This window comes from Embiotoca jacksoni, unplaced genomic scaffold, assembly GCF_022577435.1.
Source record: "Embiotoca jacksoni isolate LCO1_2020_lvr unplaced genomic scaffold, fEmbJac1.0.p SCAF_12, whole genome shotgun sequence".
Classification (NCBI taxonomy): Eukaryota; Metazoa; Chordata; class Actinopteri; family Embiotocidae; genus Embiotoca; species Embiotoca jacksoni.
Window position 1 is genome coordinate 8,057,289 of NW_027185252.1, and position 6,589 is coordinate 8,063,877.

Sequence of the window (6,589 nt, forward strand, 5' to 3'; positions counted from 1 at the left end):
GATGGCTACCAGGTGGGAAGAGAAGTGTGGGAGAGCTTGAGGCAACCATCAGGGTAAATGATTTGTTTTGTTTTCTTTCTTTTTTTTTTAATGTGGAGTCTAGTGTTTCAGGAAATGTGGTAACTTTATGAAATTTAAAGCAAAATTGAACAGAAATACCTTCATATAATTGGTCTGTTAAGCTTGACTCTGGGACTTTTTTTTCAATTTTTTTACAATGCTGTAAATGTTATGTTAGGCTCAGATTTTGTATCAACCTTGGTTTCATCCTCTAAAGTCTCTTTTATTGTGCTTAGATGATGGGTACAGGAGGAGTGGTGTCTCTTCCTGAAGAAGCGAGTGCCCAAACCCAAGAGAGACTTCGACCATACAATGTTGTAAGTGCTTATTATACATAATTTATTACCAACGTCTACTTCAATTGTACAATATTAATGTACATTACACCACTGTGTGCCACTGGGATCCAAAGCAGCAATGACAATATACAAACTGCTCAATGACTGTTTTTATTTTGCCCTTTTTGCATGGCTGAATATGTGCATTATTTATTTGATCTTTTTGAGTGTTGCCAGATGTAATGCTAATTTTCCCAGACCTGTTTGGTATCATATACTGTACGTGTATTAAAATTTGAATATTTGTTAGATTAAATATTCAAGACCGAGCTCAAATTATTAACCGATATTTTTATTTTAATCTCTTCAGATTAATGGTGATTCCAATCACTTTGACCGAAAAAAAAGGTTCCCTCATAATTGAAGAGCTACAAAAAAAAAACAAGCGAAACACAGACTGTATGATTATCAACAGCATTGATGGGCTGCCCGAGTACAGGATGCTGACTTCAGCAAATTCTCCTTTATTACACTAATGTCTTTTATGTGTCTTTATGTGAACTTGTAATAAACTTTTGAATCCTGATCAATTTATAATGTTTATTATTTCCATGTATCTATAGATCTGGTAAATAGAACTGAAATTGTGCTATTTAAATTTAAAATGCTCTTTTAAAGCCTTTGAATTAATTTAATTGCCTTTGTAAAGCAGCCACGACCGACAAGCATGACAAACTTGTGACACAACAATCTCAGCATGACAACAGCTGGTGATTAAGCCAATTTATTAGAAATCAATGACTTAATTGAATTTGTTACAGTTTTGGTAATTCCATTTTCTGCCACGGCAGTCATGTGCATACGCAAAGTGGAAAATTACACCAGCTGATTTTTTTTTTTTTTTTTTCTGCTCATACCTGAATGTTTATTAGCTGCCTAAAATGAAAGACACTCATCTAAATATGTTCTGCTTGTGGTGTCCACAGCAACTTTCTGCTAATTTAGGATAACTGCAGTCATCCAAAACAGACGAAGAGTCGAACTTTTTTTTTTCCTCCTCTCTGTACAGGAAATTGGTGTTCATTATAAAAATTGGAATTTCATATCAGGAAAGGAAAAGAATCAGCAGGGGGCATATGTTTTAAAGAGAACTCATTTTCTGGCAAAGCCCCACAGACAGAGCACCATACTAATCGCCTGGTGCATAAGGGGCTAGGATTCATGAACTGTGCTGACACCGGGGAGGCCCTGCATTGTTAGAGCGTGGTTGTAATGCACACCAATGAACCCAAACCCGCTGGCACAACTGGGAAAAGGTGAACATTATAAAAGCACATAGAATTAAAGAGAAATTAAACCACATTCCATTGCACTTCCAGAACAATGCTTGTTCATTTGTGATACTTCACATCGTTAGTTTAATATTCATGGTTGTAATTTGCATAACACAATCATTTCCTTTGATGAGGAGAGACTTTAAGTTATTTTTAATTTTTTTATTCTACCTTCTTTGACAAAGTTACAGAGGAACATGTTGTCCGTACTCTGAAAGTCACTCTGAGACTTCCTTGAACTGATTCACTTGAGTTCATCTTCATGGAGTTTTCAATGATTTTGCAACATCCTCATAAAAGATAATTATGCTTTTATAACATTTTGCTAAAATATGGTTTTAATTCAATTTGCTATACTTTTGTGAGAATAATTAATGTTTACAGATAAAGCATAAAATCCCATAAATTCCCTTTAAATAATCCCGAGGCAGTTGCTGTGAAAGCCAACTTTCTCCCTCCCAGTGTCCTCATCAAGGACCTGCCTAATTGCACGTATATCAGGACAACAAAACCTGCTGGTATCTATGTTTCCAAATTTGATTTAACCTCACTTTCTCCTTCCCCAGACCCCCTGGTGGATATTCACTTTGTTTACCTCAAATTAAACTTCATATTGTTTACAGCCTCCTGGTCCCTGAACATTTTATAGCATTTTAGAATTATTTATTTATTTATTTTTTGTAATGATTGTAGAGTTGGGATTCATTTGAATGTTTCCCTCATCTGCATGAAAATTATATAATTAACTTTTGATTAACCAGCTCAGTTGAGTTGGTTCCCCTATGCACACTGGTGAATAGTACCCACCGCATTTTAATGACTGTTTTCCAATTGAGTGGCGACCTTTTCATCAAAGAGCCACAACTGGGGCTAAACAACGGATAGAAAATAATCACGGCGAAGACAATGGTAGAGGCCGACAGGGTAGGATGTCATCCTTAAATATAACAACAAAGATGAAAGCAACCTTACTGCATGTAGCGACTGTGGAGAGAAGCCAAGTGCTTATGCTGCTGGATGCCCCATTGTTAAAGCTGTGGAGGTCACGTCCATTGGCATAGAGAGGGAAAGGACAGGAAGCTGAGAATGGCCCATTGTTACATGTCCTTGCTCAGAGGGAATTCCATTATGAAGGGCAATACATATTTGATACTTTGATTTTTTTTTTTTTTGTGCCATTCATTTGTTTGAAAAACAGAACATATTTGGATAATGGCTTCAGGAAAAAAGGGGGTCTCAGAGCACCTCCATCCAAGGCTACAGCGCAGCATTAACACACCTGCCAATCAAGCACGTCCGAGCAGATGTGCATCCTTGCACAGCCCACCATCAAATAAGCATTCTATCATATGCATAATATAGTTTTTATTTCATCACTATTATGCTCCTTGCACTGTGTGTGTGTGTCTGTGTTTCCGATGGGTCATAGGAAACTTTTATTGAAGCGGAGTGTATAATAAAGTCATTTTCCAGGTGCTTGTTGTGGCTCTTATTATGAACAGAATGATAATTTCCCCTAGAGGAATCTAGCACTGCATATCAATTGAAGTTTAGTGTGGGTCTTACTATGTTCCCGCAGGCTATAGTAGAAGGCAAAGTCATCTTCAGAGAGAATCTAAATGTCAGGGAGGTCTTCAAACACTTTTTTTTCCCAGAGCCTTACTGAAAAGGGTCTTTGGAAGGGCCGTGTCTTGGAATTGATATGGTGGACGTGAGGTAAAGAGGGAGGCTGAAGGCTTAATGTAAAGCAGTTGACATGAAATTTAATTGGAAAAATATATATATATAAAAAAAAAAACGGGGAAGGGGTCACAGAAGAAATGAAAATACTTCTGCTCTTTTTGAGCTGCGTGCTGAGGTAAAAGAATTCGTTCAGACAGTTGCTCAGTTACTGTTCTGTCGTGTCCACACGTGTCCACATGGTGACACTCTTGAGCTGCGTGTTTCGAACGTGCTCCTGAATCCCCGTCTCTCAGCAATTCCATCACTTAAGTTGCAGAAACTGTTATTCCTCTAAATCTAACAAAGACTTCAATCAATCATCTCAAACTCTGCAAAAACTGCTAATTTCTCTGCGCGCTGACTGATGGAGTTAGTGTTTGTAACATGAAGTATTTTGTACATTTTCTCCAGTAGAAGTGTAGATGGCCCGGAACTAAGCTCACTGTATAATGTGGAAATTCACATTTCATCTGTGGAAAGTCGTGAATTTCTCAAGTGTTCTTAGTTTTGCATTTGCAAGGCATTCATTTATTTTATGCTATTTTTTTTCCTCTCTTTCTTTATGTGAGTGAAGTGTTGAAGTACAGCTAGCTATACGGTAGCATGTACAGTAGTGGATTGGCCTTCCCTCTCCTTCTTGGCTGGCAGGGAACCTTCCTGTTGTGATCCGACTTCTCTCCTTTGATCAGAGAACAGTGTTAAAGCACTGGGAGAAGGAGGAGGTATGAAATATGAATGAATACAGCTGTGTTTTGATGGATATGTCTCAAAGTATCCCAGTAAGAGACTGCTAAAGGCCAGGAAATCTGTTTGTGTTGTGGAAATAGGCTCTTCCTCGCTTGTTTCTTTACCAGCTTCATCTTGGGTAGCTTTTCACTTCATATTTTAGAGATCCTTTGTTAGGAAAGAGATCAACCCCTTATCCATGCATTTGTAGGAAACAGTTCTAAGAGGCCCTAGTTCATAATATATATCATTAATGACACCATTTCCTTTGTTTGGTCTTGAAAACACCTTTTGAACAAATCGAGCGGCAGCCATGAGAGGAGGATATTTATTATTTTTCTAGGGTAGACCCAAAGTTCTCACAGATGGAATGAGATCTTATACGAGGTGATGGAGGCTTTGTCACTAGTTATGTCTGTGATTCCATTTCCTTTCCTAAAACCCCATCGGGGAGCTGTGACTCATTTTGAAGTTGGAAGTTGATACTGTGGTGTAAAAGTAATGTTCCCAACTGAATTAAGAAACTATCAGAGCTCACACAGATTTCAGATTTTCCAAGTTAGATGAACTCATCTTTTAAATTACACTTCTTTAATAAACAAAGATAATAAAAAGAATGTGCTCATAAAAACACAAATATTAGGGGAGACTGTCAAATGAAAACGGGCGCCTATAGATGTATTTCACAGCACATCGCCGCTCAGCTGTCTTATTAACAATCATTTATGACTCTCTTTAGTCATCCAGGAATATATTAACTAAGATCCGGCCTTTGGACCTGTGGCAGGACAATGTCTCTGGGCTACTGGAGGTTCAAAACTTTCTGCACGGGCTTTATTAGCCTCACTAATAGCTGGGTTCCCCAAATGGCAGGGTCCACCTCTGCTGGGAGTGAGGGCTCAGATCCTGTCAGAGAGGGGTCGCACTAACCAACTGTAATCTTTAGGGTACTCCACTCCCGCTGACCTACATCTAACGCTGGTTCCATCCCCCCCGCTTACCCCCAACTGCTACCCTTTCCCTCCCCAGTCTGATCTGCCCATCCCGCGTCAGTTATGCCACCCTCGGCTCTCCCTCCCACATCTTACCACCCTTGTGTGATAGTATCCCTCCACCCAACCCACCCCATGCTTGTTCCAGCCTTGTCCGGCTGGCCGCAGCGAGGAGCACGCCTTATCCTGTGGTAACAGCAATTAGCAGAGTAAAGCAAGCTGTGGAGAAGACTGGATCCCTGTCCACGTTTCAACCCCAGATCACGAGTCTCCAGCACGACTTCAAGGCAAACCATGCAATTAGCTACAATAATGATAATGTGTTGTAGGGGAACAAAGAGAGGGTAAAACAGACTACTGGTGTGAGGGAGAGTGGGGTGCTAATAGTAGGGGGGTTATTTGAATGCCCCGGTGCAGATAGGAGACCAAATCAGACTGATTATCAAACGTATGATGAATTACATTTTTCCTCTAATTATCCAGGCCTTTTATGTCTAAACCAACTGAGTGAATTTTGCATTCTAGACATCTACGGTCAGTGGTCTTTGGGCATCACACTGGGGTTACATCTTTTATTTCCTCCAAGAAACATACAAGGAGTTACTCATGTGGCTAAGCTGATGGGAAGACGGGAGAGATGTACTGACAATTTTCTTAGTTGACTTAATTAGAGACTTTCAAAAATATTTGGCAGCAGTACAGAAATGGAAAAAGGGGAAGTATGTGGTTTGATGTTTGACTATCGCAGATGTGTTGACACGGAGTCAAAACATGCTGGAAACAAACCACAAAACCCAGACCACAAATAACAGCATTTCAAGTCAAGGTTGTGAGTAGATACAGTTGAGAAGCAGACTCGCTGCCTTGGTTGGAACACAAAAGTGCAGCGCCTATTCTCTCCGCTGTGAGCAGAGACCATTCCTACAGTCTTACATCCAGAGGTTTATAGAGGATATTTTGCTGGGTGTTGTGCAAAACGAACCGTGTCCCCAGAGCAGCAGCAACTTCACCTTGGCGGAGTAATGCTGTGATATTCTGTTTATTCTTCACTCACTTCATTTTACTCAGAGGAAATCCTCTGGAGATGGCTTATCTTGGAGCTGGAACAGGTGCACTCTAATTTACTCCTATTGCTTGGGGAGCCCAGGGGCCCCTGTAGAGAAGAAAGTAGCGATGTAGCACACTCCACTGTAAAGCACAAACAGCCAGAGAAAGAGCATTTAATCGAAAGAGAAGAAAACTGTGAGCTTTGAGTGCAGCCGTATCATTTGGATGCAGAAAATCTTTTTACCCTTTTTTTTCTTCTTTTTAGTTTTCCTGAGGAAAAAGGACCCGTCATTTCATTTAACTTTCATTTGTTTAACACTATTTACTTTGCTTGAAACTGTCACGCTACACTTGGCAAAGCCCCACATGATGTGGGGGACCTGTTGTGTTACCGCTGCATAATAAAACATTTCCTCACCAGCAATCTCTG